Raw genomic sequence first — 24,795 nt, forward strand, 5'->3', positions numbered from 1 at the left:
AATTTCAGGATCAGGATGCAGGCCTCTTTTTCTAGAGAAAACGACACAGGTGCTTTTTTGTGGGTTCAGTCTGAACCCGTTCTCATCAGCCCATTTGGAGACCTTGTTAAGACCAAGCTGGACCTGTCGCTCACAGATTGCGAGAGAACTTGACTGAAAACCTATCTGCACATCGTCAACATATGTTGAATAAAAGATGTTATGCGGTATGTGTAGACGGAGAGAATTCATTTTTACTATAAATAGCGTGCAGCTGAGCACCCCGCCCTGCGGAACTCCAGTCTCCTGTACAAATTTCCGTGACAAGACATTGCCCACTCGAACACGGAATGTGCGATTAGCCAGACAACTTTTGATAACATTGAACATATTACCACGTATACCTAAGTGTGAGAGGTCTCTCAATATCCCAAACCGCCACGTAGTATCATAAGCTTTCTCCATATCAAGGAATACAGATAAGAAAAACTGCTTATGGACAAAAGCTTCACGGATACGTGCCTCGATGCGTATAAGCTGGTCACTGGTAGATCGACCCTCCCGAAACCCGCACTGGTATGGGTCGAGCAAATTGTTTGATTCGAGGAAGTGTAGTAGGCGACAGTTAATCATTTTTTCGAAAACTTTGCAGAGGCAACTTGTTAATGCTATGGGTCTGTAGCTTGATACAGAGGAAGGATCCTTTCCTTGCTTTAGAATTGGAATTACAATGGCCTCCTTCCAAACAGAGGGGATCTCGCCGGAAAACCATATAACGTTGTAAAGGTAAAGGAGGGTTTTCTGTGTTTCGGATGGTAGTTGTTTTAACATATCATATATTACGCGGTCTGAACCTGGGGCGGATGTATTACAACAGTTAAGTGCTGCCTGCAGTTCTGCTATGCAGAATGGTTCATTGTACGCCGCACTTTTAGCAGATTTTGTTTCTAACTTTTGCTGTTCTATTTGCGTTTTGTACTTTAGGAAGGTTTCGGAGTAGTGTGAGGAGCTCGATATGTATTCAAAGTGTGCTCCAAGAAAGTTGGCTTGATCTTCAAGGCTTTCTCCGTGGCTATTTACTAGAGGTAAGGAATATGTTTGTTGCCCATTAACTTTCTTCACTCTATTCCAGACTTTTCTCTCATCTGTATAGGAGTTGATGCTTGATATGAAGTTTGCCCAACTCTCTCGTCTTGCTTGTCGGCGCGTTCTCCTTGCCTGGGATTTGACATGTTTAAAGTTTTCCAGGTTTTCAGCTGTTGGAGAATCGCGAAATATCGCCCACGCTTTGTTCTGGTTCCTCCGTGCTTGCCTGCATGCATCGTTCCACCAGGGAACACGCCGCTTGGAACCCATGCCGCTCGTTTGTGTAATACATTTACAGGCGGCATCCAGTATAAAAGCTGTAAAATATGCAACAGCGTCATCTATGGTTATACCGGACATCTCAGATCAGGTCATGTGTGTAAGAGTTCGGTACTGTTCCCAATCGGCTGAGTCAACCTTCCACCGAGGGACCTGCGGGGGAAGTTGATCTTGTTTCGGCGTGGTTAGGATTATTGGGAAGTGGTCACTCCCATACGGGTTGTTAAGCACATTCCATTTAAAATAGGGTAAAAGCGTCGGCGATAAAATGCTAAGATCTATGGCAGAGTATGACTTGTTGGCTAGGTTAAAATATGTGGGCTCCTTCGTGTTCAAGAGACATGTTCCGGAGGAAAAAAGCACCTGTTCAATGACGCGACCTCGCGCATCACAGCGTGAATCGCCCCACAAACTACTGTGTGCATTAAAATCACCGAGAATCATATAGGGCTCCGGAAGCTCATCTATTAATGATTCTAAGTCGCGTCTGTGAAGCTGATAATGTGGTGGTATGTACAAAGAGCAGATGGTAATGAGTTTATTTAAAAGTACGGCTCGAACGGCCACGGCCTCAAGGGCCGTTTGGAGCTTCAGATGCTGACACGCTACACTTCTATCAGCAATGATGGCTACACCGCCAGATGATGCGACAGCATCCTCGCGGTCTTTCCGGAAAGTCATGTATTGTCGAAGGAAGTTAGTGTGCTTGGAAGTTAGGTGGGTTTCTTGCACACACAGCACTTTAGGTTTAAACTTACAGAGAATTTCTTGGATGTCTTGTAGGTTTCTTAATAATCCTCTGATATTCCACTGTATGATGTCATCCATGTTAAAAGAAATTGTGCTGTGTGTCTCAAGAGAGAGGAAAATGACATTACTTTACAGGGCCTTTGTTAGGCCCTGTAATTGGTGTTTTCTCCTTTTTGGAGCGGTCAAGAGAACCTCGCCGCTCCTTCGGCGCTACCTGCGCCGTTTGGCTTGGACTGGTGTCCATGGCCTCTTGCGAGGCAGGGGACACCCGCTCCAGAGAGCGATGTGTGCGTCGCGTAGACTTCGTCTCAAGCGACGGAGTCTTCGTCCCCACGGGTCCGGAGGTCGACAGGACCCCTGTGGCCTCTGCGGTGCCCTGGCTGCTGCCGGAGCTTGAAGATGCCACTGGTGTGGACACTTTGAGAGATGGCAGGGCAGCGTTGGCTGCTCCCACCGTAGGGGCGGGTGGCGTTAGCCTCGGCACGCTAGGCGTGATCCGGGCTGCCGCCAGAGGCCGTTGTGGTGCCGCCCCCCGTTGCACCACTTCAGCGAAAGATGTTTTCAGTGAAAATAACGAAGAGACCCTTTGTCGTGCTTCACGGAATGTTATGTTCTCCTTAAATTTTACTGTAATTATTTCTTTTTCTCTCTTCCAGGCTGGACAAGCTCTGGAGTACGCAGGGTGACTGCCGTCGCAGTTCGCACAATGTACCTCATCATTATTGCAGTCGTCAGCAGAGTGACCGGTTGCGCCGCACTTTGCGCACATAAGCTGTCCTCGGCAGCTCTGGGATGCGTGACCAAATCTCTGACATTTGAAGCAACGTCGCGGGTTAGGAATATAGGGTCGAACATGCAGTTTTACATAGCCGGTTTCAAGAGACTCGGGTAAAGTAGTTGAACTGAAAGTGAGTATTAAATGCTTCGTTGGGATTTCGTTGTCATTCCGTCTGATTTTGATGCGCTGCACATGAATTACGCCTTGGTCCTTCCATCCATCCAGGAGTTCTTCTTCATTCAGTGTCATTAGGTCTTCATCTGAAACTACGCCTTTGACTGTGTTCATAGTTCGATGTGCGCTGACAGAAACAGGGATGTTACCAAATGCTACGAGGTGTGCAAGTCTGTTGTATTGTTCCTTGTCCTTTAGTTCGAGGAGCAAATCCCCACTTGCCATCTTTGTTACTTTGTAACCAGATCCAATGGTCTCTTTTAGGCACTTGGCTACAAGAAATGGTGAAATTACTCTAGCTTTAGTAGATAACTGTTCACAGTGAAGTACGTGGAATTTCGGGAAAGTTTCTTTGTTTTTCGGAATGAATAGCGAGGTTGCGTCGGTGCGTACCCTTTTCGAGGCACGATCGGGTGAAAACGGGTTCGACGATCCCATGGAAAAAAGTAAGTTGTTCGGCAACGGCGTCTGCCACCCACCACGGAGCCCAACAAGGGGACGTGGCAGAACATGTAAACAAGTCTGCACAGCGCCAGCAGTATGCCGTTACTATAACCCAATATGGTATACCCAAGGTAGGACAGCCACACCAGGTTAACCCTTGCCGCCAAGAAAACTCGAAGTGAATGGAAAAGATGAGAAGACAGGAAAGATGAAAAGGGGAAGAGAAAGACGAAGATGAGGGTAGAGAGAGACAGGAAAAGGCGACTGCCGGTTTCCTCCAGGTGGGTCAGTCTGGAGGTGCCGTCTATGTGAAGCAGAGGCCGAAGAGGTGTGTTGCCTCCGCCGGGGGGCCTTAAAGGTCCTAACACCCGGCATCGGCTCAACCTCCAGGATCCCCCTTTCCCCAGACACGGCTAAGCCGCGCACGGCTACACGCGGGAAGGTCCAACCCTCGTGTGCTCGGGTACGTGGTGTCGCAACGCACCAAACGCCTGCTGACGCAGACGCCCCTGCGGGGCACTGGCAACGCTGGCCGCCTCCGAGGTGGATGGTGCTCCGCTGGAAGCAACTGGTGTTGCTGCTAGTCCTCCTACAGCTTGACACATTGAAGTGGCAGTCGATGGTGCTGGCCAGGCCCCATCTGGCATGCGGACGAGCAGCGTCGCGGCACTGGCAGGAGACCACCTGTCCGGCGGACGAGGGTGGGCCAGGATGGAAGTTCCTGGCGAAAACTGGAGCTCCCGACTCAGGCAAAGGCCCTTGACGGCACCCTCGGTCAGCAGCCAGCTTCTGTTTCGGCTGCTTCAGGAGCACTGTGGATCGGAGGTCTGGATGCAAGGCGTCTAAGGGTGTCTTGATGATATGTGGTGTTTAATGGCGCAAGGGCCAGGTGTGGCCAAAGAGCGCCATGACAAGTGGTGATGTTGACGATGTATTATGGAGATGTGACTTGGCTGTAAAGTGGCCTAAAAATAGTTGCTGTAAAGTGCATAAAATCTACGTGATATAAAATTATGGCGATGATTAATGACGAATACTATGTACAATAAAATCCATCGTAAAAGAATGACACAGAATAGAAAATATATGAGATAATAAAAATACCTGGAGCACTGTTGCCTCACCGGAGCCCTTGAAACACAAGAGCCTAGAGGCACGTGCTATACCAAAGAACTATCACAGCGCTATCCTCTATAGAGAGGAGGCGCTACGAACGTGTGGGGCTAATAACATGCAATACAACATCTTTCAAAAAACCTAGGACGGCGTTGGTGTCAAAGAGTGGTTCTGGACCAAGTAACATAACGGGATGAAGGGGGATGTGGTGCCGGTATGCTAAGAGAAAATGTTTCTTTCTTTCGGATTCGGCTTCCCGACACTCCAGTAGGACGTGGAGGACGGTCAGCCTCTCCCCGCATCTACCACAGGTTGGAGGCTCGTTTCCCGTGAGTAAAAAGTTATGTGTGCCAAAAGTGTGTCCTATTCTTAGACGGCAGAATAGGACGTCTGTCCTGCGGGATTTTGTTACAGGAGGCCAGAAACCTAATTGTGGCTTTATTACATGCAGTTTATTATTTATTTCATCGTCCCACATGCGTTGCCAGTGCTTTCGTAGTTTCCTTCTTAAGAAAGGCTTCAGGTCTTTGGCAGGTACCGAAGCAGTAGGACTAACTGCATGTAATGAAATTGATGTGGCCATCTGGTCCACTAGAACGTTACCCTGGCCATAGGGGCATCCAGGGTAACAATTACAATTTCCTGTTACAATTTCCTTTTCTCTCTTCCAGGATGGGCACGACCGTGAGTACGCGGCGTGCTCCCCATCACAATTTACACAGTGGAGAGCGTTTGCACAAGCTTAAGTGGTGTGTTCGTGGGCACTACATTTCGCACATGTTTGGCGGCCCCGGCAGCTCTGCGAACTGTGGCCGAAGCGCTGGCATTTGAAGCATCGGAGCGGATTTGGCACGTACGGCCTCACACGGAGCTTATTGTACCCGGCCTCGATTGATTCGGGCAAGATACTTGATCCAAAAGTAATTATCAGGTGCTTCGTCGGAATCTCTTTTCCATCCCGCCTCATCTTAATTCTTCTGACATTGATCACATTTTGTTCGCTGAAACCCTCCAGGAGTTCCGCTTCAGTCAGCTCAAGCAAATCATCGTCTGACACAACACCGCGGGTGGTGTTCATTGTACGGTGCGGGCTTACTGTTATGGGGGTCTCTCCAAATGACACTAGTTGCGGTAGTTTTTCATATTGTTTTACATCGCGGAGCTCCAAGAGGAGGTCGCCGCTTGCCATCCTCGACACCTTGTATCCTGGACCAAAAACATCAGTCAGGGACTTTGAAACAAGGAATGGTGAAATGTTTCGCACTGCTTTGTTTGGCTTTTCGGAATGAATAACGTGGAAGCGGGGAAAATTCTGTGTTTGGCGTCCAAAAAACTTGAAGACATCTTCGGTGCGCCCTCGTTTCTGAGGGCGATCAGCAAGGGAGGGGAAAGAAGTTTCCATGAAAAATGTATACATTCGGCAACAGCGCCGACCGCCCACCACGGAGCCCAACGAGGGGACGCGGCAGAGCTTGCATAGAAGTCTGCACGACGCCAGTCGTACGCTGTCACAATAACCGAATATGGTGTACCCAAGGTTGGATAGCCCCACAGGGTTAACCCTTGCCGCCAGGAGAAAGGAAGTAAAGAAAGAGGAGAGAAGGAGACAGGAAAGGTCAAAAAGTGAGAGATAAAGACGAAGATTCGAGGAGGGAGAGAGGGGAAAAGGCGACTGCCGATGTCCTCCAGGTGGGTCAGTCTGGAGGTGCCGTCTATGTGAAGCCGAGGCCGAAGAGGTGTGTTGCCTCCGCCGGGGAGCCTTAATGGTCCAACACCCAGAATCGGCTCAACCCCCAGGATCCCCTTTTCCCCAGACACGGCTAAGCCGCGCACGGCTACACGCGGGAGGGTCCGATCCTCGTGTGCTCGGGTCCGTGGTGTCGCTGCGATTTTATGTGTTTCAATTCAATTACATTTTCTGTATTCGGCGATCTCCGTAAATTGCCCCATGCCTTATTCTGCCTCTTTCGGGCATCTCTATAGTCTTCATTTCGCTAGGGAACATGTCTTTTAGTGAAGCACCATTCCTTCGCACGCTAAACTTTTCAGCACGATCACAAATAAAAGCGGGAAAATATGAGACAGCATCATCTATCCTAAAATTGTTTGTAAAATCGGGTGATAAATTTGTTGACGCTTTAAAATGTTCCCAATCAGCCGATGCTACTTTCCAAATGGGAACATAGGGACGGTTGTCACTTCCATACGGATAACTGACCACATTCCTTTCCAGATAAGGCCGAAGAGGAGCATAGCCTATTGCTAGATCTAACGATGAATATGAGTTGTGTTGTATGCTATAAACGGTTGGCTCCCTATTAAACAGACAAGCCCCCACTAGAGGTCAAAATAATATTTTCATATAATCGACCTATCGCGTCACATCGGGAATCTCCCCAAATCGTGTTGTGGGCATTAAACTCACCCACGAGTATGTAGGGGTCAGGAAGCTGATTAATTAGGTTATAGAAATCGGTTTTACGCAGATAATAGTTAGGAGGTATGTATACAGAGCACACAGTCACCAGTTGTGAGAAAGGATAGGCCGAAGTGACACAGCCTCAAAGGGCCTCTGGAGGGCTATCTGTAGACAAGGTACAGATTTGTCGGCAACTATTGCAACAACGCCTGAGCATAAGCCTCGTTGCAGTCTTTACGATAGATCACGTACTGACAAAGAAAGTTTGTGTATGTGTGTTTCAGATGTGTCTCTTGAACACACAGCAACCTTTGATTATGTTACTGTAGTGTTACGTTTCGCCTACGACGCGCGGTATAGCTGGCGCGGATGCAACGGACGCCGGGGCTTCGTTCAAAGTGGCGGACATTGTGGCCCGTTCAGCGCCGCCGATACGCTTCCCCGCCAAGCGCGTCCAGGCACGTTTCAATGCCACGTGTCTTCAAGTGTGTGTGTGTGTGTGTGTGTGTGTGTGTGCATGTTGGTGCCCACGCTTGTCAAAGCGCGGCAACCGGGGAGAGGAGCTCCCCAAGTGTGAAGGGAGGAGGCCTGACCGGCGCCGGCTCGGCGGATGCGTCACTACACTCGTCTCAACATGTCTCTCAGCGTGTCCGTGCCCCGCCGTCACGTGGCCTCGTCACGAGGCCTTCTTCTTGCCCTCGACTCCGAGAGTATAAGAGCAGCTGCCCCCGGACACCGAGAGAGAGGCTCCGATTTCTTCTGTCGAGTAACCTGCTCTCCCGTCGCTCCACTTCGGTCGACCGCTCTTTTGCGATGCTAGAATAAACAAGTTGTTCTGTTAGCAGTAGACTCATGCTTTGCCGGGACCTTCGGATGCTTCCAGTCGTGCCCCAGGCGGCCAGGCCAACGCTACCCTTGGGGCTTGCGACCCATTTGCAACAACGGGTGTCAGCGCTGAGATTCCAACAGTAGGATTTCTCTAATGTCGACGTGGTTATGAAGAAGACCGCTAACATTCCATTGTAGTATTTCTGTCTTCATTATGATGAATGTGTTGGGTGCTGTGTGTTTAAGAGATTAAGATTAGTTGACGGGCCCTTGGGAGGCACCGTGACGCGAGTTTTGTCTTTTATGGAGCGATTCAGAGAGCATCGCCGCTCCTTAGGCGCTGGTGGCGCCGTCTTGCTGGTGGCTGTGTCCATCGCCCCTAGCGAGGCGCTGGACACGTACTCATCCGAGCGCTTTGTTGCACGTGAAGGTTTCGGAACGTTGGATGAGACCTCTTAAGCCACCTGCCCTGATGTTCATGGCCCCTTCTGCCGCGGCGGCGGAGCCGCGCTAGCTGCAACCGCCGAGGGGGCAGATGGCGTAACTGCCGACTCACTGCTTGTGGGGCGAACAGCCGCCGGAAGCCTTTGTGTCGCTGCGCCCTGACGCGTCACATCGGCAGAAGTGTTCTTGGGCAAGCAGGATACCGCCTGCGTGCCTCCTTGAAACTTATATCTTCCTTTGCTTTAATTGTTACAATTTATTTTTCTTTTCTCCAGGATGAGCATGACCGCGAGTATGCAGCGGGTTCCCAATCACAGCTTACACAGTGGATAGAGTTCTCGCAAGCGCCAAGGGTGTGGTAATGGGCCCTACATTTCGCACAAGTTTGGCGGCCTCGGCAGCTCTGCGAACCGTGGCCAAAATGCTGGCATTTGAAACAGTTTAGGGGATCTGGCACGTTTTGCCTAACACGGCGCCTAATGTACCCGGATTTGATGCATTCGGGCAGGACAATTGAACCAATGGTGAGTATTAGGTGTTTGGCTTCAATTTATTTGCCATCCCGCGTCATCTTAATCCTCGTGACATTGACAACATTCTGCTCACTGAAGCCCTCCGAGAGCTCAGCCTCTGTCAGTTGGGGCATTTTATCCGAGACAACGCCGTAGGTGGTCTTCAGAGCACGGTGTGGAGTTACCGTCACTTGAACATCCCCAAATGACACTAGACTGAACAACGTTTCATATTGTTTCTTATCATGCAGCTCTAAGGCGTGATCACGACTTGCCATCCCTGATACCTTGTAGCCTGGACCAAGAACCTGATTTAAAGACTTGGAAGCTAGAAATTAGGAGATATGTCGTACTTGTTTATCTGATTTTTCCTAGTAAATGAAATGAAATCGTGGAACGTTTGGCCTTTGACGTCCAAACAACTGGAACACATATTTGGTGCGCCCTCATTTCTGAGGGCGATCTGGAAAGGGAGGAAAGGAACTATTCATAGAGGAGTGTCTAGTTTTCGGCAATGACGCCAGCCACCCACCATGGAGCCCTACAAGGGGACGCTACAGGAACTGCAAAAACAGGTCCCGCCAACGCCAGCTGTACGTTATCACTATACCCAATATGAAATAAGCTAGGTGGGCTATTCACACAAGGTTAACCTTTGCTGCCTGGAAGAACAGCAAGTAAAGGGAAGCCAGGAGAAGGCAGGAGACGTGGAAAGTGAGAGATACAGGAAAAGGCAACTACCGATTTCCTCCGGGTGGGTCAGCCTGGGAGTGCCGTCTATGTGAAGCAGAGGCTAAAGAGTTATGTAGCTTCCACCGGGGGGCCTAAAGGGTCCGAACACCCGGCATTGGCTCAACCACCAGGATCCCCCTTTGCCCAGACACGGCACAGGCGCGCGCGGGTACACGCAGGAGGGTCCAACCCTGATGTTCTCGGGTAAGTGTTGTCGCAACAGTAAACGACTGCTGACGCAGGTGCCCCTGAGGGAGACAGAAGTGTCTAACGTACATCATGTTTGGCTTTAGGTCAAAACTGTCAGCCTGCAATGTAATGCTGCAACTGAAAGAAAAAGACATAAGGGAGACGAGAGTGACCCTGCAATTGCATGTTGCCAAAGCTTTTGACAATATAAGACACGTCTCTGTATTACAAAACATGAGTTCCTTTCATGTGGGCAAGAAAGTGTACGACTATGTCAGGGAGTTCGTCAGGGATGGGTAATAACCACTTTACGATCACGGCTGCCCAAAAGGACTACACACTCCTCTATGGATAGTTCCTTCCCTCTTCTTCCTGATCACCCTCAGAAATGAGGGCGCACCGAATATGTGTTCCAGTTTTTTGGACGTCATAGGCCAAACTGGGTAAGGTCAGGGATAGGTAAGTGATTAACAATAGTGGAATAGTCTGTTGAAAATGCAAAACTAGGAAACTGACGGACGCACCAAAGGTCGGTACTGTTGCCGACCCCTTTCGATATGGCGATGATGGAACTCCCGGAGAAACTGAGGGCGATAGAAGGAATCAATCACAGCATATATACTAACGACCTAACATTATTTGCATGTAAAGGTAGTGACGGGCAGAGGGGGCCATCGCTGCACGCTGCGGCAGGAATCGCAGAAGAGTACCTAAAAGAAAAGGGGCTCATTTTCTCAGCAGATAAATCGGCACTTCTGCTGCTAAGACTCCCTTGAAAGTGGCACTATGGGAGGAACGATAAGGCGATCATCCACCTGCACCTCTACGGGGAAGAGACCCCCGTCGCAGACAAGATTCGAGTATAACGCCAAATTATTCAGGCGAATGCCAAATCTCCAAGATATGGTAGCGGCTGGAAACCAGTGTGACCCAAAAGTATCGCCTCATAAGAAAGGTCTCTAACGAAAAAGCAGGCATGGAGGAGGCTAACCTGCGGCGACTAGCGCAAGCGTTCATCATTTGAAGACTGGTGTATGTCGTTGCCTATCTCACACTTCGGGTAGACGAACGCAAGGAAATTGATATTGAAATCCGCAAAGCCATCAAAGTACCGCTCCGCCTCCCTCCCAACACGTCCGTGATGGTTAGTGCAACTTGTAGTATCTAACACAGTCGAGGAGCTTGTTAAAGCGGCTCTCACGGCCTAGCATCACTGACACACGACACAGATGGAAAGGAGGGTACTGGATAGGCAGAAATATCAGCCCAAGAGCAAGGGCGACCACGGGGTGCAAATCAGGACGTCTGCGACAAATTTAATGTTTTTCCATTAACCATAAACATGGAAGGAAGGATAAAGCAGAGGCCTTACAGAAAAATACCAAGGCAGGGACGACGACGCGTACGTGGACTCGGCGGAATAAATATAAGACTGGCCACGTGGCGGTAGCAGTCGTGCAATACGCATCTCCACTGTGCTGTACGTACAGACAGGTCACAGCTGTAGATGCTGAAGAGATGTCCATAGCACTTGAACCTAGTTACCCTAGGGTGGAGGTGGTCAGCGATTCGAAAACGACCATAATCACGAATCAGGACGAGTTACAGCAGCTGCTGCCAAAATATCAAAATGAGCGAGGGGGCCCAAGGAGCGACTGCTGTTCGAGTTGGCGTCTGCTCACCAGGGTCTCTGGGGCAATGAAACCCACAGGGTCGCCTGAAGTCCAACATTACACACAGCCCCCGGGGCACATCAACGAGCTGAGCACGTAGACAGCAATGAAGGACTGAGAATGCATCAGGAAGTAATTATAATAAAGCATTACAGACTAAGCAGAGAGCCTTTCCAGCGACAGACTGCACGCTCAGTAAGGCAGAAGAGGTAGTATGGCAGAAGCTGGCGGACAGGGGGTGTTCCCTAACCCCGCGCTATATAGCAAATCCATCAGGAAGTCTCCAAACCACATTACAGGTTCTGCAAAGCAGCGAATATGAACCGCATGGTGTGGACGTCGAAAGGAATGTACGGTAGCTCAAACACGATAGAATGTTGGATGCCTTAATAGGCAACCAGGACAGCAAGACTTAATGATAAATCATCAGCTGAGCTGTAGATGCCTCTGAGTCTTTTGGGAAGCCGACTGACGGATGGAGGCGCGGCCGAGGAAGCCCATCGTCTGCGGGGTTCTTTGGCTGATGGTAATAAATGTTATTTTTCTCTCTGTCGAAGTCGCTGTAGTGTGCGTGTGAAACCAAGGTGCTCGGAAGTGATGTCGTGCATGAAATGAAGAACTGAAGTTCGCAGGTTTTTAGGCACAAGTAGACGCACTGCCGGACCACCGTTTAGTAATTTTTTGGTACAGCTAATCATTACGAAACGTAAATGGTGGTGTTCCTGCTGACTCACGTGCAGCTTTGCGTAAGGATTTCAAGGTAGGGTCGCAGCGTTGCTCGTTTTCAAAGGTACTGATGTCTGGAAACCCTTAGGAGATGGAAACTAGATCGTCATCATAGCTATTGATGATATGTGGTGTTTAATGGCGCAAGGGCCAGGTGTGGCCAAAGAGCGCCATGACAAGTGGTGATGTTGACGATGTATTATGGAGATGTGACGGCTGTAAAGTGGCCTAAAAATAGTTGCTGTAAAGTGCATAAAATCTACGTGATATAAAATTATGGCGATGATTAATGACGAATACTATGAACATTAAAATTCATCGTAGGAGATTGATGCAAAATAGAAAATATATAAGACAGTAAAATTACTTGGGGCACTGCTGCCTCGCCAGAGCCCTTGAAACACAAGGGCCTGGAGGCATGTGCTATACGAAAGAGCTATCACAGCGGCATCCTCTCAAGAGAGCACCCGCTATGAAGATGTGGGGCTAACAACATTGAAGACAACATCTTTCAGAAAACTTAGAACTGCGTTGGTGTCAAATAAAGGTTCTGGGCCGAGTAGCATTACAGGATGTAGGGGGAGGTGCTGCCGGTATGCCAGAGAAAAATGTTTCCTTCTCTCAGATTCGGCTGCCCGACACTCCAGGGGGACGTGGAGGACGGTCAGCCTCTCCCCGCATCTACCGCAGGTTGGAGGATCATTTTCAGTCAGTAAAAAGTTATGCGTGCCAAATGTGTGTCCTATTCTGCGGCGACAGAATAGGACATCTGTTCGCCGTGATTTCGTTACGGAGGGCCAAGAACCTAACTGTGGCTTTATCAAGTGCAGCTTGTTATTTACTTCTGCGTCCCATATACGTTGCCAGTGGTTTCGCAGTTTCCTTCTTAAGAAAGGCTTCAGGTCTGTGACAGGGACCGAAGCAGTAGAATTAACTGCATGAGATGAAGTTGATGTGGCCATCTGGTCGGCTAGAATGTTTCCCTCGATGCCCCTGTGTCCAGGCACCCAGCATATAATCACATGCTGGTTAGATAAATGTGCTTTGCATAACACGGAATAGAGTTCAATTAGAACAGGATTTTTGCGCTTACAGAACGATATCAAAGCCTTCACAACACTTAGGGAGTCCGTAAAAATAACTGTTTTTTTTAGTTTTGTTTGCCTTATATGCTTCACGGTCGACAATATTGCGTAGGCCTCCACCGTAAAGATACTAGTTTCCGGATGCAGTACGTCGGATTCCGAAAAGGATGGGCCGACGACTGCATAGGAGACCCCCTCGCGTGACTTCGATGCGTCTGTGTAGAACTCCGTACAGGAGTGTTTGTGCTGGAGTTCCCGGAAATGCATTTGTATTGCCATCTCTGGAGCGTGTTTTGTAACTTGCATGAAAGATGTATCGCATTGTATCGTCTGCCACTCCCAAGGAGGTAGCAGCTTAGCTGGAGGCATTAGGCGATGTTTGATGATTGGGACATCCATTTCAACACTAAGCTCCCTCACACGAAGTGAGAAGGGCTGTCTTACAGAGGGACGATTACGGAAGACTGTATCATATGTCATATCGTTAAGGGTATTAAAACACGGATGTTCAGGATTAGAGTGGACTTTCAGGAAATATGTTTGGCTGATGTATGTTCTCTGGAGATGGAGTGACCACTCATTTGATTCGACATACAAACTTTCAATGGGACTTGTTCTGAAAGCGCCAGTGGCCAGTCTAATTCCTAAATGGTGCACCGGATCTAGCATCTTTAGCGCGCTCGAGGCTGCAGAGTGATACATCACGGCACCGTAGTCCAATCGTGATCGAATGAGGCTTTTGTGAAGATGCATCAAACATTTTCTGTCGCTGCCCCATGCTGTATGGGATAAAATTTTCAGTAAGTTCATTGTTTTTAAGCATTTCACCTTGAGATATTTTATGTGTGCAATAAATGTTAGTTTAGAGTCAAGTATGACACCTAGGAACTTGTGCTCTTTGTTCACAGGGATTTGCTGGCCATACATTTGTATATCGGGATCTGCAACGAGGCCTCTCTTTCTTGTGAAAAGCACGCAAGAACTTTTGTTCGGGTTCACTTCAAATCCGTTTTCGTCTGCCCATTTAGGTACTTAGTTCAAGCCCTGTTGTACTTGCCTCTCACACACTGCAAGGTTGCAGGATTTAAAACCTATTTGTATATCATCTACGTAAACAGAATAAAAAATGGCTGGTGGTAATGAAGCACGGAGGGTGTTCATTTTCACGATAAAGAGTGTGCAGCTAAGCACACCTCCTTGAGGTACACCATTTTCTTGTATAAAAGGTCGCGACAATACATTGCCGATTTTCACGCGGAAGGTACGTTTCGACAGATTGCTTTCTATTATGTTCAGCATATTTCCACGGATGCCCATCCCCGACAAGTCTCGTAAGATCCCGTAACGCCACGTCGTGTCGTACGCCTTCTCCATATCGAGGAATATCGATAAGAACTGTTTATGTACAAATGCGTCGCGGATATTTGCTTTAATGCGTACCAGATGATCAGTCGTGGAACGCCCTTCTCTGAAGCCACACTGATAGGGATCAAGCATATTGTGCAGTTCAACAAAATGTATTAGGCTAAGATTAATCATTTTTTCGAATAGCTTACAAAGACAACTTGTAAGAGCTATCGGGAGAAAACTTGCCGCCAAGGAAGGGTCTTTGTCTAGCTTCAAGACGGGAATAACAATAGCGTCCTTCCATTAGGATGGGAGGTATCCGGCAGCCCAGATAGAGTTGAAAAGTGCCAGGAGTGTCATTTGTGTGTCTTCGTGTAAGTTCTTAATCATGTCATAGATGATTCTATCAGCTCCCGGAGCCGAGCTTCTACATGTGCTCAATGCAGCTATAAGCTCGGCAATGTTAAAAGGACGGTTATAAGGTTCATCCGGACGGCATTTACGATCAAGTGTCTTAAGTTCAGCTAAGTGTTTATATTTGAGGAATGATTTTGTGTAATGTGTGTAGCTTGATATGTGTTCGAAGTGTTCGCCCAGAGCGTTCGCCTGGTCCTCAAAGGTAGTCCCTTGGTCGTCCACTAAGGGCAGAGGGTGGATTTGTTGCCCCTTTATCTTTCTTACACCATTCCAAACTTTAGATTCTTGAGTGTAGGATGTGATGCCCGAGAGAAACCTCTCCCAGCTAGCTCTCCTTGCCTGTCTCCGCGTGCGCCTCCCTTGTGACTTTGCCAGTTGAAATTGAATAAGGTTTTCTGCAGTCGGGGAGCGACGCAGCAAACCCCACGCTTTGTTTTGTTTCTTTCGTGCCAGTCTGCACTCTTCATTCCACCAGGGTACCCGTCTTTTCCAAGAGAGACCTTGTGTTTGGGGAATGAACTTTTCAGCTGCGTCGAATATAAAAGAAGTAAAATATACTACAGCATTGTCTATGTTAAAATCAGTGATAAAATCTCGTGATAAGTAAGTTGCTTTCCTTAAAATCATTCCATTCGGCGGAGGCTAGTTTCCACCGGGGTGTATGTAGGGGGCATTCATGTTGAGGCATTGAATTTAACATTACAGGAAAGTGGTCACTTCCATATGGAATTTTTATTACATGCCATTGCAAGTCTGGGAAAATTGAAGCCGAGCCAATAGACAGGTCTATTGATGAATATGAATTGTTATGGATATTATAATAAGTTGGCTCCTTCTTGTTGAAGAGGCATGCACCGGAGTTCACAAGAAAATTTTCAATGAAACGGCCTCTCGCGTCACATCGCGAGTCTCCCCACATGGCCTGGTGTGCATTAAAATCGTCTGCGAGTATGTAAGGGTCCGGTAGCTGATCGATTAGGATATAAAAATCACTTTTTTCCAGATGAAAATTGGGGGGTATGTATAAGCAACATACAGTGATCAATTTATTAAAAAGAATTGTCCGAATTGACACTGCCTCAAGGGGCGTCTGAAGGGCGACCTGGTGACAGGCTACGGACTTGTCTACAACTATTGCAACACCGCCAGACGAGGTATTCGCCTCGTTGCGGTCTTTACGGTAGATGGCGTACTGACAAAGAAAGTTTGTTTGTGTGGATTTAAGATGTGTCTCCTGAACACACAGCACCTTTGGGTTATGTTTGTGTAAGAGTTCTTTAATGTCATCGAGGTTGTGGATAAGACCTCTAACGTTCCAGTGTATTATTTGTGTAGCCATATTGTTCGTGTTTTTGTGCTGTGTGTCAAGAGGAGTTTAGAGAGAAGACTTACGGAGCCGTTTCAGGCCCCGTGATTATGGTACGGGTTCTGTCTGTTTTGGAGCGGTCGCGAGACTCGCGCTGCTCCCGAGGCGCTGGATGCGCCTTCTGGCTCGGGGTTGTGTCCATCGACTCCTGGGAGCCGCTGGACTTCCGCTTACTAGAGCGGGGTGTTTTCAGGGTAGGCCTTGCCTCGAAAAGCAGAGCCTTGGAGGCCACCAACCCAGAGGTTGATGGGCCCTCCTTTAGAGACGGCGCAGCAGCGCTCGCTACTGTCGCCTGGGGGGCTGAGGACACTGCCGTGGCCACACTCTTTGTGGGCCGGGCTGATGCCCCAGTCTGCTGCGGTGCTGCCCCCCTACGCGCCGCACCAGCATACCCTGCGGTATGGAGGAAAGAAATACGCTTTCGCGCTTCTTGAAAAGAAATGTTCTCCTTGATCTTTAATGTGATGATTTCCTTTTCCTTCTTCCAAGAAGGACATGACCGAGAGTATGCAGGGTGGTCACCCTCGCAGTTTGCGCAGCGGTGTGCCTTGGTACAATTATCGGCAGGGCGTTCGTTTGAAGCGCACTTTGCACATGTGGTACGACCCCGGCAGCTCTGAGAGCCGTGACCAAATCGCTGGCACTTAAAGCAGCGGCGCGGGTTCGGAATGTAGGGCCTTAGTTTTATTTTCATATAGCCTTTTTCAATGTACTCTTGTAAAGTGCTTGTGCAGAATGTCAAAATTATGTGTTTAGTGGGGATCTCTTTGTCATCCCGCCTGATCTTTATTCTTTGGACATTTGTCACGTGCTGTTCCTTCCAGCCTTCAAGCAGCTCGGTTTCACTCAAATCAAGGAGATCTTGTTCAGATACAAATCCGCGTGTGCTGTTCAAAGAGCGATGCGGATTTATCGAGACGGGGGTACTATTAATTTCAACAAGTCCAGAGAGATTCTCGTATTGTTTCTTGTCACTAACTTCGAGCAACAGATCGCCGCTGGCCATTTTCGTGACCTTGTAGCCGGGACCTAGTTTCTCAGTAAGAGACTTTGCGACAACAAATGGTGATAGGGTTCGAGCAGTTTTATCAGGGTTTCCACAACTTAAGACATGGTACTTTAGATAAATTTCTTTGGTCTGGCCAAAAAGTTTCAGGGAATCATCGGTGCGCCCTCTCTTGGAAAGAGGGCGATCAGGGAGTCGGGGGAATGATGAAAAAGCCATCAAAATAAATATCACTTCGGTAGCTATGCCAGCCGCCCACCACCGAGCCCAACAAGGGGACGCTACGAAGCCCAAAAGCTACGAAGACGCCAGCTGTACAGTCACTATAACCCAATATACGATACGCAAGGTTGGATAACTACACCAGGTTAACCCTCACCACCTGGAAGTCTGGAAGTAAGAAGAAGCGAAGAGAAGACAGGAAAGATTGAAAGTAACAGAAAGACGAAGATTGAAGAGAAGGACCGGAAAAGGTGACTGCATATTTCCTCCAGGTGGGTCAGCCTGGAGGTGCCGTCTATGTGAAGCCGAGGCCGAAGAGGTGTGTTGCCTCCGCCGGGGGGCCTTAATGGTCCAAACATCCAGCATCGGCTCAACCGCCAGGATCCCCTTTTCCCCAGACACGGCTAAGCCGCGCACGGCTACACGCGGGAGGGTCCAGCCCTCGTGTGCTCGGGTCCGTGGTGTCGCAACACACCAAACGCCTGCTGACGCAGACGCCCCTGCGGGGCATCATAGTTATTATCGCCAACCTTATTGTGCGGCGAAGGGATAGGGGATACACAAACAGCTTGCATATGATATCGTCCGCTGTTTTAGGTGAAGCAAAAGCTGTACTTTTGAAGGCGCAACACCCAGCGGGCCACCCGGCCAGACGGGTCGTGCAGCCCAATGAGCCAACATAGTGAATGATGGTCATTCGCTATCGCGAATGTGCCGCCTTGCTGATGCGAACAGAACTTCTGAATGTCAGAGATGACTGCTAGACACTTCAGTTCAGTAACGGTGTAGTTTCTCTCCACTTTTGTAATTGTCCTACAAGCGTAGGCAATGGCATGCTAGTAACCCCCGCAGCTCGAAACATGCACACCGCCGACACCCCCAGCGCTGGGGCTTGTATGGAGCTGAGTTGAAGCCGCCAGATCAAAATGCAGCAGACCCGCTCCAGCAGTCAACAAATCTATCAGCTGTTGAAACGCGGACTCGCAGCCAGCAGTCCACAAATTTTGGGTACCTTTGTAAAAGTGAGACGAAACGCAAGCTGCGCGAAATTCTTGATGAACTGTAGGAATTATTATCAAAGAATTAAAAATCGCAGATCTTTCGCCGTCTGTGGCGGTTGAAAGTCATGAACCGCTGCGTTATTTTTGGGGGCTGATCGTATGCCGTCTTTGTCAACCAGAAAATCTAGTGCGATTGCTTGACTCTCAACGAAACAACACAATTTGGAGTTTAACGTAAAGGCAGGTTTCTGGATACAGTCAAGAACGACCGACAGCCATTTATTGTGCTCAAGAAATATCCATCCTTATATAATGACGAGCCAGAGCAACAAGAATGGGGGCGCGTGAGCTTTGCTGTACCTTGCACCTCCGCAAAAGATGTTACTAAAAATGTTTACTTACAGGGTGAAACGACGTCCAGGAGGAAGCTACAAAGTAAAGACCAACCGGCGAGGACTACAGCCGTGATCACGCAGCCCCACTCTATGTTCTCTGGATCTGTTGTGCAGTGCTGGAACAGTATTGTTAGAGAAAACTGTGCTTCCATATGCGCTCAGTTACAGGCTATGTAATTCTCTTGCGAAAATTCGGATGCCATCGATGCCCCATGGCTAACTGATCGAGGTGGTTGTTTAGGATGCTGTACAGAATGCACGGCCTGTTGCTTCCAGATGGACATAGAGCTAAAGAAAAGCATCTCCGGAATTAAAGAAATGCATCAGTATAGCATTACTTACAGATCCACCCATCAAATATTCAATGCGACTGGGCAGCCTTCAGGAACGGTGATATACAGATGTTGGCATAGCACTGTATCGCCGCCTCCCGCTTATTGTGTGCCGTGAAAATCACAAAGGACACACCAGAACTATAAAAGCAGTTACCTTCGTCCTAACTGCTTATGTTTTTAGTCCAGTTCTGTTGGTAGCAGGTGCACGAACTAGACGACTCCGCTAGACCTAACCTTCGCTAAACATCACCAAAGTCTGCCTAACCTTCATTTGCCATCCTGGTATGTTATCCTGGTATGATGAAATGTTCACAGCGACAGATTGTTATGAATACGCCCATAGTCCCTGGCGTCGACCTCTTCTACCGACCAAGTGTTTCCGCGCATATTAAACAAGTATTGTTATGTATTAGTGGGCCGTCAGTGCATCTGATTGAGAAATATTACGTGCCTTGTCCTTGGCTGAAATTTCTGCGCACCCCCTTCTCTACAACCTCCACCGAAGGTTTTTTTTTGTGTGGGGGAATGATTGCTGCCAGACAAGCTGCACGTACCCTTCTTGTGGTCACCCGCACAGGCTATCGTTGTTGATATAGTTAGGTATGCCCCGTTCTCGGGAGATCATTTATTTGAAAAAAAAAAAAACAACACTGACAGAATTCAGCAATGTGGTGTTTTTGAGGTGTCGCCGTAGTGCAATGGAGGGATTTTTTCAATAAACTTGCTAGCCTTCAATGAAAGTCAGCTGTATGTTGTTGACGGTACAGTCCGGACAAAGCGCTGGTCCGTTTCCGCTTTAAACATAAAGTTATGTACATTTTCTCAGCAGTGCACTGGAATCTAGATACCGGTTGAGTTGCAACATGATGCAAGGCACAAGTAGTCGTAGCAATGCGGAGCCGTGCGCTTCCTTTTCTTTGGGGGGGGGGGGGAGCGGCACTTGCCTCCGTGACTCCAACACATCATTTTACAACTAATCTGCTACGGCAAGGCTTATTCGCTGCCATGCCCTGGAAACGCAGCATTCAGAGAACCTGTAAGGTTACGGTAATGCATGTCACACTAGGTGTAGACCGTGACTTGTCCTCTAGAAGGCTGATGAAAAGCACCGATAGCAACTCATGAATGCTTCCAAGGGCCACCAGACAAAAGGCCCAAGAAGATGCCGGATGTTAAAAACACCACACCCTACAGCCTTGGTGCATTTTTATTAAACGTCCGCTGCTTGTAAAATTTTTCAGACCATTTACTAGACACACAATAAGCACTAACTCGTGCAGTCATTCACAGGATAAGAAACGGACAGGAATGTGGCAGACATAACTGTCTAGACATTGCGGTGGTAATGGCTGGATGCAACTGCCAGCAAGGCATCGTGGAGCAGCATACAAAAGGGGCACAAAACACTGCCAGCAAGAGCCGATGCCGCAGTCGCAGCAGGCGCCGAAGGCCAAGCCACAGCACTTGTGAGCAGTATTAGGTACAAAGGTGGTTCGCCACAGAAGGAGCACTCTGTCCAACTAGTATCGCCAACTCCTAGTCTCCGAGGAGTGAATGCGAAAGGTGCAGTGCCCACACAGAAAATAACTATAGGCAGTTACGCGACTGCGAAACAGAGGTACCTTCCTAAGCCTTGTCATCTTTCCCCGTCCGCCCTTGTCTAAGGGAGGTATTGCCTCCACCCTGCCAAAGTCGATGCAACCCTGCCCTCTCAAAAAAAAAAAACAACTGGAATGAAAGGAGAGAAGGGACCATGTATTAGAAGTCAATTTAACTTGGCAGGAGCTGATTTGTGTCTTTGCTAAGTCCCTGAGTGTTCGCTCTCGTGTATGAACTGGAACTGCATCTTGGCGTAGGCTTGTGCTCTCTTGCTCAAGCCCACTCATGCCACTGCCGGTTATAGTTACTCGCTGTCCTCGTCGACACCGAGGTTTGAAAGTGGTCCCTGAACTGTGTCAATGCGCTCCACTCTTAGAGTTTGCTTTTCGGCTCTCTATGATTTTCTTAACTTCCCGAGTACATCAATCCTGGGGCGACTTCAGGAGAGTGTTGTTGGCTTGCAACGCCAGCTACATGCACCGAGACAGCGCTGCTCCTGCCAGTTATGCGACGGATTCCGTCGCTCTAGGTGACTACGTTATTCACTTCAATTTCGAGGCTTGTCAGATTGGAGTGAAAAATGAAGCTGCCCACAACAATGCTTCAGATTGCATGGTGTAGTTATAGAGTGTCTGCGTCCTGCTTCCGCTGCTGACAACTGGCGTTCAGCTTTGAAGCGCGGCCATCATTGACATCCTGGCTAGGGAATCCCCGGGGTTGCTGGCTGCCGGCAAGTTAACTCATTTCGCAAACCACAGTGCACTGCCAGGAATATGCAAATGGCTCTCGAGATTGCTGAACAGCAATAATCACGAACTGTTAGCGAAGCGCCAGCATTTATGCGCTGGCATAAATTTGACCACTTCAGTGGGCACAAGTGCAGAATGGTGACCACCGTGGTTGATAGGACTTCCTTTGTCATGTTACAGGTGTGCACAATCCCCTTTGGGTACGATCTGCCACATCTTAAAAATAGTGATTACACCTGGGTAGTTATATGCCGTGCCCATGGTTTGTGGCACTCCATCTGGGCATGCGACGCTTTCATGGAGCACGCCTAATCTTCTTGTGCTTAAAAGCAGTGGCGGCCAAGCTTGCGCGGCTCTTGCTTGTAACGCAGAACCAGCCAGTCTGCTCGTAAATGTTAAATTGGTGGCTAAATAAAGCCTTCACGTTACGCTCGACCACTGTTGTCTTTCCGTCAGACATGACATAGCTGCTTGCGGCCACCGCTGGCGAACAGTACTTTCCAGAAATCGACATCAATAGGGCATAACGGTAAAGTAAATAAACCCTGAGTTGCAGCAGTGCCTTACGCTAAATGTTCACTAGTGCCGTTACGCTGTGAATTGCCGGCCCATCACTATTTCTTCAGTGCGCACAATACCTAAATAATAGGACAATGTTCTGAAGGACCTGAAATTTGTGTTTTGCTGTATCGATAACATCCTGACTGACAGGTTCAAGGGCAGAGCATTTCCACAACCTTGACGCGGCTTTGAGAAGACTCGCAACGTGGGATTCGCACAAAGCCGTCGAAATGCTAATGTTTTTGCAACGACCTTCAGTATTTGGCCATTTGATTAACCGGTACGGCGTCAACCCAACGGTTGAAAAGCTGGCCGCGATAGCCAATGCACCGGCACCTGCTGATAAGCATGAACTTCAGTCGCTATTAGGTTTTGACTACAACGGAAAGCTTGTTTCAAACTGTTCTTTCTCCTTTTCACACGCTCCTATGGAAACATGTTGCGCGAGTTCGGGTTGCAGCTTGCGAGAATGCCTCTCGGCACATTAAGCAACTGCTTTCGTCTGCCACAATCCTGGCGACCAAAGCCTGACGCTGCAACTGTCTTGCGATGCGTCTGCCTGTGCAATTCTTTCTCTATTTTCCCAGAGAGCGTATAAGGCCATTAGCGTATGCTTCATGCATATGGGACCACAAGCCTTTGCCTACAATCTTACATCCCAAAACTGGGATTGTGGCAATTTCCTCCGCAACATTCCACTGTTAGGCAGATGGATCAGCATCCTATTCGTTTTCAATAAATTTCTAATTATCGGCACCTAATGCTGCCGCAAAATATTAGTTTCAGCTTCTGATAAACGAGCCGGCTGTCGACGAGCAGGAAGAATTTTCTGACGGTCTACGTTTCGGTACGATGCCAATTAAAAGCGATGATATGGCTCAAGGGACCTCACGTGATGCAGTTCTGTGCACAGTGACTCAGCATATTCTTGCAGATTGGCCGCAGAGTGTCCCAGATGAGATAAATATTTTATACGCTTAAGACTACAACTGTCAGTACATAGAGGATACACTTTTATAGGAATGTCTGTACTTGTCTTGGAAAATTTTAGGAAATTTCGACAAGTTGGATCAAGCGCATCCAGGGGCAGTTTGCACCAAGAAACTAACAGGGAGCTACATGTGGTGGCCTAACATCGACACTGACATTAAGCCCTTCACCTCCAGTACAACTAGTGCATCTAACCGCAAATTAGCACTGAAGTGCCTTTGCTTACTTCGGTGTGGCCTATGTGTCCTTGTTAACGGTTACATATCGATTTTGATTGCCCTGTATTTGGTGTGAAGTACATCATGGTGGTCGACGCACCATCCAAGTGACCAGAAGTATTTCCAAAACGAACAACCACTACCGAAATAGCCATTTCATGCCTGCGCAAGCTGTTTTGCAGATTAAGATTTGAGAACACCTTAGTGTCTGGCAAGAGCACTCGGTTCACTTCTACAGATTTTAAGGAGTGCCTGCAGAGAGTCGGAATGAAGAGTGTGCGAATATATCCGAACCAGCCAAGAAGCAATACTCCGGCAGAACGGTTTTTCGAGATGCTCAAGGCCACGCTTCTGAAGTCCAGCCGATCCACATCACTTTGACACCTTTCAGGCTTCGTCGTGTTGTAAGGCAACACTTCACAATCAACTACTGCAGATGCACCCTCTGATTTTGCTCTGGGGGAAATGCCTCAGGACTAGGCTGGAACTGGTCACACCTTGTGTTGTGGAGCAGATCGCGCGAAATGAGCTGCACGAAGCCATTCGCCATTGGAGACGAGTGGCTACGTTTAGTGAAGGAGACTTCTTGTGAATGCGCAGATTTTTGCCGTGGACCAAGGTTGTTCAGCGTCATTGTTCTTTCCCACATAGGTCCAGGGCCATGACCCCTCGGTGTGTGTAAATAGGTTGGGCAGCGTAACGACATCGACCATGCACCAGACTGACGACCGACTTTCACAATGAAGGTAATGGCACGACTGGTAAAAGAGGTAACACTACCGCCGAGCCCATGGAACAACTGTGAACTACCAGCGTGGTCACAGAATAATGTCGCCGCTACTTACTTCAATAGTGACGACCTCACGATCGCTATGGTACGTAATGCTTTTTGCAAAGAAACGTGTTTTGTTTCATGTACTACTTTGGACTGCGCCCAGGTCGAATCATATCGCCGCTCGCGTCGAGGTTCAATTTACGGGCTACCTGCGTTCAAATGGCACTCTATCGCAGCTGCTTCCGCAACATTCGAGTTTTAAGAACGGCGCCGTAAAAGCCCTTCGGCGGTAGCTCTGCGTATGTATGACGTAGTGCGTGGAGTAGTGAGCGCCTGATAAGAAGACCCAGAAGAATTCTGGTAGCATTTCGCTCCACCGTTCGCTATAAGAAGGCCACGCATGATCCGTACACCTAAAGTCCAGCGTCTATACGATGAGCAATGTCGAGAGCGGCAGCGAGAGGTGAAACGTCGACGTCTTGCCAACTCGGCAGCCCTAGAAGCAGAGCATGCCTGCGGAGACGCGTAAGGGAGGCGCAAGAGCCGATGACGGCGAGAACGCAGCCAAACGTCAGCGACGCCACGAAGGCACGGTGCGCT

General features: G+C 48.6%; 1 long non-coding RNA gene across 1 annotated transcript; it reads left to right on the forward strand.

Moving 5' to 3' along the window:
* The first annotated feature begins 404 nt into the window (after positions 1–404).
* On the forward strand, positions 405–3,027 carry LOC140216571 (uncharacterized). The gene is made up of 2 exons (XR_011893195.1): positions 405–1,064; positions 2,751–3,027. It is a non-coding gene; the product is annotated as an uncharacterized lncRNA (long non-coding RNA).
* The last annotated feature ends 21,768 nt before the right edge of the window (positions 3,028–24,795 follow it).

Source organism: Dermacentor andersoni, chromosome 3 (assembly GCF_023375885.2).
Source record: "Dermacentor andersoni chromosome 3, qqDerAnde1_hic_scaffold, whole genome shotgun sequence".
NCBI lineage: Eukaryota > Metazoa > Arthropoda > Arachnida > Ixodida > Ixodidae > Dermacentor > Dermacentor andersoni.